The sequence below is a fragment of the Saccostrea cucullata genome, unplaced genomic scaffold (assembly GCF_032062105.1).
Source record: "Saccostrea cucullata isolate Sc308-1 unplaced genomic scaffold, CSIRO_AGI_Scuc_v1 ctg841, whole genome shotgun sequence".
Classification (NCBI taxonomy): Eukaryota; Metazoa; Mollusca; class Bivalvia; order Ostreida; family Ostreidae; genus Saccostrea; species Saccostrea cuccullata.
Genome location: NW_026929628.1, coordinates 107,860 through 120,075, shown reverse-complemented (window position 1 = coordinate 120,075; position 12,216 = coordinate 107,860). Strand labels below are relative to the sequence as shown.

Sequence of the window (12,216 nt, the reverse complement as noted above, 5' to 3'; positions counted from 1 at the left end):
ACTATCTCGTCAAGTCATGATTACTTTCATGTTAGTCGACAAACTCCGACTTTCTTATCTTGACTTGACAAGATATAAAGTCGGTGTAAAGTTTGATAATATATAAATGTAAAGTTTGTGGTGTTCATCAAATATTGGAAGAACCCAATAAAATGACACTTTACACCTAAAGACAAATCATTATTTCTGTGCATTAATCCCACTGAGAGATAGATAGTTGTGATATTCAAAGCAATATGAGCTGCAACTTTGATGTCGGAGTTTATTATTGCAGAATTGTAATTAACTGTTTCAATAACAGAAAAAAAGAACATTTGTAATGTTCTATTGATCATATTTGCGGTAAAAAACTGTTTATAATCTATGATCATGAAGACTGAAGCAAAATTGCGTTATTGTAGTCCTGTACAATATTGATTTCTTACATAATACTATGTATTTGTTATACAGAAGTCCTTCTTCTGAAATAATTTGATGCCTTATTTTAGTATAATTGAACATGATGTTTAAATTACTCACAAATCTATCATTATAACAGATTTTAATGGAAAAATAAAATTCTCAAAAATGCAGCTCATATTGCTTAAAGCAAATACCCATGTGCTTCATTATATTTTGATTATTATTAAGGTTCTTATAAGCTTAAGCCATGTCTGAATGTAAGTAAATGACAACACATGTTAATATTTCCATTTCTAATTTTTGATTTCCTGATAATTCTGCCGGAATGTAAATTAGGCAGGTCGATAGGTCAGCAGCTAAGGAAGCCTAATACGCATGCAAATCTCGTGCGCATCTGTCTCTGTGTCTGACGCTAAGGAGGCCAAATATGCATGTAAATCTCGTGCGGCTACCTTTGTGTTTGACGTCAGTGTGCGAGGACTATTGAAATAGTGGGAAACATGGGATAATTTTAGCATAACGGGCTTCGCCAGTTATGCAAATTATCCCATGTTTCCCACTATTGTTGATGCCCTGGCATACTCTCAAAACTAGACAGTGATTCCTTAAATAATTTATGCTTTATTTTAATGTGCAGTACACATATGGACTTATTTAGATTCACAATAAGACATCAGTAGAATTACACTTGACATTATCTCTGTAAACTCTCCCCACAGAAATACAGATTTACATTACACCTCTGCAATAATATGGGCGGGAAGGTATGAAACCTAGTGTTTTAAGTTTGAATTTATTTTTCAGTGTTTCAATGTAGAGTATACACAATTATGTATAAATATATAAATTATGTAAAACAATAAAAAGCAAAAAATATATAATGGTGCATACATGTATGTACCAAATCAATACAGAACTAGTATTTTACAAGTTTTTTTCCTTCTTTTTTGGTAGGTGTTTATAGACATTCTTTAAAACACTGCAAATCTGATATACTGCAAAAATGAATTGACAATCAGAATCTAAAATAATTCAAAAACATTTCTACACAATTAATTTTTTTAAGTTGTCTACTCTATGTTTTGTAGCTTCCTGCGAATCATGACATGGTCCAAGTTTAAGCTACAATTCATAAGATTGTACATGTAAAGCCCCGTGTAAGTCTCCCACAACTTGCTGACATATTCCTAGTATCTGCCAGGATATGTCTCTTTCTTCTAAAGGAACATATGTCCCATCATCATAGAGCAGCAGTGTCTGTAGGTCTGTCAATGACTGTAAACACTGAGATCTATTACCCAGTCTATAGTGAGATAACACTGACAACATTTGTACTATTACACATGGTGGAATTTGTAAATAGCGTGAATGTTGAGATGCAGCCGATTGTTCTAATGTTAATTCTTCAATATAACTTATCTTAGGATGAAGTATAATTGACAATGCCCAAGCATTTTTAATTCTCCTAGACAAAGACAGACCACTGACATATTCCCTGTATCTATAACTATCTCCCATACCGTTATGTATAACATGGGGCTCTGAAAGTCTTCGTTTGGTTTGGTTAGTTATATACAGTGTTTCAATATATCCCCCTGTCCTGTAGTAATACAAAGCTAAATACAGTGAATGTGAGATGGTTCCTATCTGTGATGATAATTTCAACATGTTGCAAAGTTTTCTGTCCAAATAGTACACACATTTATGCTTAAGATACTGGACACTGTTTACAATCCTGAGGGCTGTTAGAACAAGACAATCAGCTGTCAAGTATTGTATACATGTAATATTTTTAAACAAATGACAATGAAATTTAAAGCATATTGTCAGTCATGAAGATTGTGAAGCTTCCAGAATGAAGCTAATAATGATAAATAATTTTTAGCATATGATTGTTTTACAAGTTGTGCTGTGTCACAATTGCTCAGCAAGAATTTGTCCTAGAATATCTAAGTGAATTTGAAATGACCGAGTAAAAAAGGAACATTTACAGTATTTTTACAACGGCGGTCATTTGCACTCACATTATTCCTTTTCATTCATATTTTGATGTTTCCAGGAGCCTTGTCTCTGTGATTTACTGTGGTTATTTAAAAAGAAATATTTTCCGTTTTCCGTCTTCTAGTGGAGAATACAAGATTACTAAATAGAGTTATCCCTCCTAGTTTTCCCAACTAAGTAATGTTTTATGAAAATTCCTAAATAAATATCAATATAAAATGAAAAATCATTCAAATACTTTTGACGTTTGGAAATTGACTTTGGCTTGGCGGGAGAACAATATTATAGTTTGCAGTTTTCTAGCATAAAATTATGTTTCCTGTCAGTTTGTCTCTATATAACCCATACTCTACTATTCTCGGATAGTGCTCTAAGGATTTATATAGCTTAAGCATACTATGCCGAAATAGTGCACGGAGTTACTTACAGAATAATATTCTTTAATGCTCACGCCGGGAATCGAACTCACAATCATGAGGTTATCAGTCTGATGCCTTATCGATTACGCCACAGATACGATCACTGATTGGAGGAATTTTATGAAATATATAAACTTAATCTATACAATTGACACAAGAAGGAGAAAGCAGACAAATATTTTTGAAAACAGTTATATTATTCTTAGGAACCTTAGATAAATTTGTACAATAAAGTTTCAAACTAATCACATATAGATCGTTAGATGAACTTATATCATGGAGTCATTAAAACGCTTTTTTATGTGACGCTTGATTAAAGCATAGACCTAAAACGAAGGGACTGCCGACTTATGACGTCACAATCACTATCTTCATGCGCTTGCAGCGCCCTCACCGGGATGTATAGAAACAGACTTCGTGTAATGAATTCAATGTTGTCGCATCATGATTTTTTGCATTCTTTAAGGAAATAACAACAAAATAGAAAAATCAATCACTTATATAAGCTTTCCATGACGAAATGATATCGACTGACTATACTTCGGAACTTGTAACTTCGGAACGCTGTGGAGTCGATGGAAACGTTTTAACTGCAGACATCAGCTGACTACGACGTGACATCTCTTGAATGCTGTCGATTATATATTTTACGGTAGTACATAATTTATATTCTTATTTTATTTACAAAATAAGGAAAAAATTTTCTACCAATATTTTTAAAACAACGACCAATTTCACATCAATGTTGAATTGATATAAACTGATAAAATAAAAAATGCATCGTGAAGTACCGTTCAACAATTAAATAAATTGAGATGTTCCCGTTGGCCGTTAATGATCTACATAATTATGTATTTTTAAATAGTTAGTTATAACTCTTAATAAAAGATTTATTTAATCGTGTTAAATCAGGATTACAGCATTGTCAGTGATCAAAAGATTTTCTAAGAGATTTTTTTTATTTTTTCCCCACAGGATTTGTACATAGCCTGTCCACTTTTCAAATGAAAATAGGGTTCTGCCTTGAACACCAAACTCTATGGAAAATGTTTGAGAACATGTACCATGCCATGTACCATCTCACTCTGGTATAATAAGTCAAATGTGAAGGAACAATGATTGGTTACAAACCTGCACAGGATTAAATCAACAAAAGTGCCAAGTGGTGTGTCCCATGTATGCACGAATGAGTTGCACATAACTGGATTTCAATGATTTAATTATCCTGTTTAGAACTCCAATTTTTTCAACTATACTGTGTATATCAAGAATGTGATTATTATTAACTTTTGTATATCATAACTCAAAGACAAACTGCATCAATATAAATATTAAATACACTGTAATTTAATATGACTATAATGAAATATTATTAAAATCATTGTTATATTTTAGACTTTTCCACCTTTTTTTTTTATTAAAAAGGTTATTCAACTTAAAGCAGTAAAAAGCACTGATAATTAATATTAATTTTGCATGGTTTAAAATTGTATATGAGAGTTACTTCTTGAATTTTTTAAGGTGATTTTACAGTTTAAAAAGTCAGCCATTTCTATAGTGAGTTTGTATAAGTGAGCACTGCTTTAGATGTACATGTATGGCACATTTAATGTCTTTTTAAAATAATTATTTTCAATGTAATCAATCATAACTGCAAAGCAAAAATACATGAAATAATCCCTGAGCATCATATTCAATCTTAGCAGCCTTGAGGAACAAACACTAGTAAGTAATTATGTTATATACATGTATGCAAGTTCTACTGCCACTATGATTAGACTGTTTGATCTTTAACCCACTGCCTAAATAGAAGTTTTATAATAACTTATTAACTTACTGTAGCTCAAAACACACAGGCACTTGTAATTCTTTTTTTTTTTTTTTGGTTGTCTTTTTATGAAATTATACTCCCTATACCTTGTTATGTAGTCAATAAAAATGTTCTTTTTTATTAAAAGAATCATATCTAAATGGGATCAACTTTTCTTTCTTCTTTTTTTTAAACGATGCATATTAATTAAGTTTGTGCGCATAAATATTGAACTACCTTTTAGTCCTATGCTAAATTTTAAGCCCAGAAAAAGTTTGACAAGCAAAAAAAAGGGAGGTTGTTGTTAGAATCGAACTTCTTTCAGTACCAAATTTTTATCAAAACACTACCACTTTGGCACTTATCCATTTGTTGGTTTAAACTATATATAACGTGCCTGTCGAAATTGAGGAGGGGGGGGGTGCTAAACCCACGCCCCAATGATCAATGCCTACATCATATCTTGGCGAAAAAATGAAATGGGGGGGGGGGGGGCTATAGGCTTATCAAAGAATGCTTGTATTGATGATAAATGTCTACCTCCTTACTCGTGTTACCGTACCGTAGTCATGATAGGGTGCCACATGAGGGGTCTGTTGCGAACTACATGTATCAACGTTGTCAAACACTGCTATTAATCATAAGATCTTTACTCTTTAAAAAATCCACGTATTAATAGGCCTATCTGTTTCTTATATATGAACTTTTTTTTCATCGAGCAGCATCTTGAACAACCTCGCATGCATTTTAACAGCTTCTCTGTGATTATGGTACGTGGTGATCATCTGTCATGTTAAATACTCAAATATTGTATAGCTTTTTTACACATTAAAAACAAGATAAATACCTCAAAAGCTGCTCAAGGAACTCTTTAGTGTATTAGTAAAAAGAATTTGGTACATTCGGCAAAAGTTTAATTCATTCAATGCTATAATATCTCGACAATTTAGATGTAAATAACGTTATCTTTGTAATGCCGGATGTTTTCTATACATCCAGGTGAGGGCGCTGCAATCGGAGGAAGATCGTATAGTGATATCTATTGTGACGTCATAGGAGTCGGCGGTCCCTTCGTTTTAGGTCTATGATTAAAGGATGTAAAAGAAACCATCAGTGAGAATTAACGTCTGCAAACAAATTAGCCTTACTAACAAAACAGAAAATAAAGATGAGTCGCTTTGGAACAGAAAATCGTGTCTTATTTAGAGAAAATACTAGTAACCTGATGTCCAAAAAACTCAGCATGCAACCAATTTTAGCATGAAGATTTTGAATGAGTTCTTGCAAGTGTGCCATGTTACCACCGATATTTTCAGGAAAAAGTCAAATTGCCGCATAACTAATTACAACAGTCAGCATAATAATAACAATAGTGTTGCATTATGCATGTACTGTGCCTAAATAGTAGGCAGGGTTTAGCACATAGTGCACTCGCCTCCGGCTCGGGCACCATGTGTCAAACCCTGTCTACTATTTAGGCATAGTACATGCATAATGCAACACTATTATATAAATAGTCATGTTAAACCATAGTAACTATATGCATTATAATGACCACATCGCGCATATGAGCACTTTGGTGAGGAAAAATCAGATATTACTTCAGTATTAAAAAGTTGAAATATATATATCTCTGGTTCCCACATTTGATCTTCCATTAACAGGTCGAGACCACTACCTTATATGGTAGGCAATTTTCAACACGTGACGATGTCTTCGTCATGCCCGTTCTCCAATCAAGTGAAAGAGTCCCAAAGCATAACAGTCTACAACGTTTTTACGATTCAATAGCTACACGTGGTTTTCGTCGGTTTACTGCACAAAATTTAACTCGTCACCGGAAAAACTGTAGAGCTTCTTTATAACTTTATTAGACGGAAATTGAAAGATTATATTCCAAAGACACTGCTCCATGCTCACATTTAATATTGGAGTTGTTTTAGATGATTAACAGTTACTTCGATTATCGTACAAACGCTTTGACTTTTGCATATACATAAAACACTTTCTGATAATATTTAGGGGTTAAAAAATAATTGCACACTTTCTCCTGCTGTCTAAAAACAAGGACCTATATACTACCTGCGAAAGCTATGTTCACGTATATCACGTGAAAAAAACTCAATGTTTTATCAACACGATAGCACTTATACGTCTCCTTGAACAAAGGTATACCGATGTATTATAAGTTGATATAAAACTTCATAAAGCAAATTTTGTAAATGTGAGCATAAAAATGAAAGATTATGCATCATTTTAAATATTTCTTTCACAAATTTCAAAAAAGAATTGAAAATAAGTTTCCAAGGGACAATTCAAGTTGCCTTTAATTTTCAACACAGCTAGGTACTTGTAGTAGCCCACAATGCATTGCGGCTCATTCAGCAGTAGGTAAAGTAAACATATTAGCTAATTTACATGCAAATTTATTCTGACGTCAGAAAATCTAGTGGTCTCGACCTGATGAAGTCCTTCTCTTACCTCTAAGGACATGATTTCAAAACATTTGAAACTACTTTACCTGGGACTGCATGTTTCTGGAATAATTATACTGACTATAATGTTTTGATCCCGAAAGGTACGAAAGGCTCATCGAAAAATAGAGTTTTGAAATAGGATATCTGAGATTCGAAATTCGAGTTCCGAGATCCAAGATCAAAACTAACCAATCAAATTTCGGATTTGACCATCAGGAAGTCATTGAATATTTTATACATGTACCGAAGAGGTCATTTGATTAAATTACAATTCAACAAAGAGCAGTATTATACCTCATATAAATAAACACAAGTTAAGTATAATCTGATTGGCCGTCATGTTTGCCCTGCAACAAAACTTCGTGTTTCACACATTCGATTCAACTAACACCTGTTTTATATTGTTCTCATCAAATGTAAACTTTATTTTTGTCCCCCGCTTGAAAAGTGGGGGATATTAATTTGGGTTTGTCCGTCCGTCCGTCCGTCCGTCTTTCTGTCTGTCTGTATTGCTTTCGTTTCCACACGATATCTCGAGAACCCTTTGAGCTTTTGCAATGAAATTTGGCATAGCAACTCCCTATGAACAAAAGAAGACCCCTATTGATTTTGAGGTCAAAAGGTCAAAGGTCAAGGTCATAAATAAGCAAATTCTGTCTGTTAAAACACTTTCGTTTCCACACGATATCTCTAGAACCATTTGAGCTATTGCAATGAAATTTTATATAACAACTCCCTGTGGCCTAATAAAGACCCCTATTGATTTTGACGTCAAAAGGTCAAAGTTCAAGGTCGTAAATTTTTACATTCTGTCTGTGTGTAATACTATTATTTCCGGGCGATATTTCAAGAAGATTTTGAGCTTAAGCAATGTAATTTTATATCAAAACTCCCTAGGACGTCTCTCGCCCCTCTCAAAGTGCCCCGCCCCGTTTGTTTTATTAGTATTTATAGTATTACATGTCGCTATTTTTAGCGCAGGGGCATGAGGAGAGTTATTGCGTATAAAACAGGTTCTCGGCGGACTTTATGTTCTTATTACATCTATTAGAACTGTTTAATAAAGGCTAAATAAATCAAACGCCATGGATTGTGTAAAATTTTGAGAATACCGAACATGAAAACATGAATAAATACATGTATGTGACTTCACTTCTGCATATACTTCAAGCCAAGTAAAGCGATTCCGTGGTCTAGTGGTTATGTCTCTCGCTTCAAGTGTGAGAGGTCCAGGGATCGAATCTCGGTCGAACCTTTCTCTTTTTTTTATTTAAATACTTTTTTTTTTACTAAATGATAGTATTCAGCATGTGAAATGAAAAATTTATGAGGTTATAAAATCATCATTACAGTGTGATAAACATTCCATATAAAAAAATCTTCTATACACATAATAAAGAATAAGCAATCAAATTTTTATATGCATATTGACATACATGTATTTTATTTGCTTCAGTATACATGTACAATGTATACATTTAATAATTCTACAAATTCAGTCAGGGGGGCCGACTTTTTCCCTAAGCGGGGGACACGAATTCTCTGAATTAGCTTGTTTGGATTTTCTTTATATTTCCTGCATTGTGCTTGATTTGGTATATAATAAAAAAATATTGCATGAATGTTCGGGAGACATAAAGATTTCGATCTTCGCCCATAAAAAATCATATTCTTTATGTTCTTTATATTTATATTCTGAATATGATTTTTCATGGGCGAAGAAATCTTCATGTCTTCCTCACTATCATGCAATAATTGTATATTGTACATGTGTATATCAGAACAACATTTAAAAAAAACTTGCTTTTGGTCTGTAAAATAATCTACTTCGTTTACAGGGTTGGTGTCATAATCATAGATATTGTTTATAAGATTTAAAGAGCAAACGGGGTGGGTGAGGCGTATTGTAGTCAAAGAAAATGATATGTGCAATAAAACAAGTGACTAGAGGTTAATGCTACATTAATTTGTAATACTGATCTCAAAGTAGATAAAGTTTGTGAAAGTTAAGGTATTAGAAAGTGGCTAGTGACCAAGCTTGTCAAACCTAGAGACAGCCCCTGAATACTTGATATCGCGATTACTTAACTTAGCGGAACTCTTTTGCAATGGAGGTAAGAAACGTCTGTTGGCTGGGGACAAATGTGCTTTTGAATACAATGCAAGACCGATTACTGCAGAATTTATAAGGACAGATAAGTAAAAAAATCCTGGTGGAATACCTTGCTTAACTATCGCTGAACCAGCCTAATTAATTTTTGAGAGGAGCTAATTTTAAATTTTTACACTTTTAACGATATTTTTAACTAAGCGGGTTTTTTTCATTAAATTTTCATTGAAAATCGCCACATTTTAAATCAGATAAAATAAACCAAACTTTCCTTATTTGACAATCTACTGTATGGAATTCAATTCTTGGCAATACATATGATTGTACTTTTGGTATAAAATTGTTCAAATCATTTGATTGTCACTACTGTAAACAACGCCATGTGCCCCAGTAATCTCGTGAAATGTGAGCTTTCTCGACTCCTCCGCGAAAGAGCGGTAGTAAGTTAGATAACTACAATGTTATCGCGATATTACGTATTACGGAAGCTGAAACATACATGCCCTGCTTCATAAAAAAATTAAATGATTTCTCTTTGTTCAGACCTGAAAGAAATAATAAATTAAAACAAAATCACTGTAACCCCTCCCCCCTTACAGGGGATTCATCGTTATTTTTTAAGGTTCACAAGTATAAAGTTGCTATGTTTTCTATAGTATATTATATCGGAAATATTAGGGATTTCGGGTGGGGGGGGGGGGATTGGGACACAAGTTCCGCAACCCCCCCCCCCCCCGCTTATGTTACATGTTGTTATTTAATTGCAACGGTAGACTACTCTTCGGTTATCAACATTCGTTGTCAATCTTGCGATGCTGATTTATTGCCATTTATTGAAGAAGTATTGTATTTTGTACCTGTCACAACACATCACCATCATTACACATCATTACACACCACTGTTCATTATCTAAGGAATTACTGTCTTATTTTTCGATTTCATGATGTGATCAATCGATTGGGTTGCGGGATAATTTGCATTAACGCCGAAGGCGTTTGTGCATAAAATTATCACGCAAGCCAATCGATTGCTCTTCGTCATGAAATAAAAAAAATCTGACAGTTATTCCTTATATTTACATGCATTGATTCCGCCAATCCACGTGCTCCAAGCCCCGCTTCTGTCTAGCTATTTGTTCGGCCCTGCCTGTGGGTTTTTTGGAACCGCGCCAAAACATTGATAATGTAATAAAGTACATTTACATTTTGTTATTTTATCTAGGACAAAGACATTGGAAATGTAAATATCAGAATATAAATAAATTTCGTTTGTTCTTTTATGAATTTTAGTATGCAGTTATGTATTGTGCAGTCCTTTTGTTTTGTACTCCTTAATAAATGACCATTTTTATTCTTTGAATGGAAGTTGATTCTTCCTACTTATATCAAATTCGGGCATAAAATAATCACATCTTCGATAATTATTTTTAAGAAAACCGCTTAAGTCTCGCAAGATACATAACCAATCAGACAATATACACAATTCAATACATGATTTAATAGCCGTGAAAAAAATTATAAAAGAATTTGATAATCATAAAAAGATTATTTTGACAAAACAATAGACCCTCTATATATCTTTAGGACTTTGAAAAAATTATATATCCTAAATTAGTAATTATTAAAATTACTTAGTTTATGTGTGCCTTTTAGTATACCAATCTTGCTTCTTCAACAAAAATGGAACTCGTAAATTTACTTACCTCGTCATTGGTCATTTGAAAAATTATTTTGTTAAAACAGATTCTGATTGCACACATAAGTACTCTGAAGTTGACATCAAGAAGATGCTTGAGTTTCTGATTGACAATATCTATGTGGTCTTCGGAGACCAGGTATTCCAACAATCTATTGGAATTCCCATGGGTACAAATTGTGCTCCGTTATTAGCAGACTTATTTTTATATTCATATGAAGCAGAATTTATACAAAATCTTATGTGTGAAAAGAAGAAAACACTTGCTGTGGCCTTCAACTCGACATTTAGATATATCGACGACGTATTGTCAATTAATAATGATAATTTCCATTCCTACGTCGATACGATATATCCTGGTGAACTTGAGATAAAAGATACCACAGAGTCCGACACTTCTGCTTCATACTTGGATATTTTACATGAAAAAGACACTAATGGTAATCTAACAACCAAGCTATATGATAAACGTGATGACTTTAAGTTTTCTATCGTCAACTTCCCTTACTTATGCAGCAATATACCTTCATCACCTGCATACGGAGTATATATATCTCAGTTGATTCGATACGCAAGAGCGTGCTCTACGTATGAGTAATTTCTTAAACGAAGTAAATTATTGACAAGCAAGTTGATGAAACAAGAATATCAACAGTCTCGTTTAAAGTCATCATTTCGTAAATTCTATGGTCGATACAATGACCTTGTCAGCAAATACAATTTATCATTGAGTCATATGCTGACTGACGTTTTTCATACCAATTGTTAGTCCATTATTTATACACTGAATTGACGACGGATTTTTTCCGTTATTTCCTGATCATGACAACGAGCACACGGCGGGTGTGACCGGTCGGCAGGGGATGCTCACTCCTCCATGGCACCTGATCCCATCTCTGATGTTTCAGAGGTCCGTGTTTGCTCTGCTCTTATTTTGTATATTGTTTAATGGACGTTGAGATTGAATACTGTTCGTTATCTCCATATCCTTCTTGAAAGACAATGTTGTCTGGAAAGTCTATTGTCTTCATAAACCTTTAACAAATTATCATAAAATACTTCGAAGGAATTATCTTATTTTAAATAGGTATACATGTATAAAGTTAGTTCTTTTTAGTAGTGTAAATAGTACAAATACTAGTGCATAATATCGGATATGGATCACTTTATTAAGTGATATTTAAAGAATGTTGAATAAACTATTTAATACACCATCACCCCCTCTCCCTTTATTAAACAAAACCGTTGAAATCTTTATTTTTAAAAATTCAAGGAAATACCCGGTATAAATAACGAAATAT

General features: G+C 33.4%; 1 long non-coding RNA gene across 1 annotated transcript; it reads left to right on the top strand.

Annotated features, from left to right (window-relative positions):
* The first annotated feature begins 3,394 nt into the window (after window positions 1–3,394).
* Window positions 3,395–4,216, top strand: LOC134281507 (uncharacterized). Its single transcript, XR_009995102.1, has 2 exons — window positions 3,395–3,474; window positions 3,798–4,216. It is a non-coding gene; the product is annotated as an uncharacterized LOC134281507 (long non-coding RNA).
* The last annotated feature ends 8,000 nt before the right edge of the window (window positions 4,217–12,216 follow it).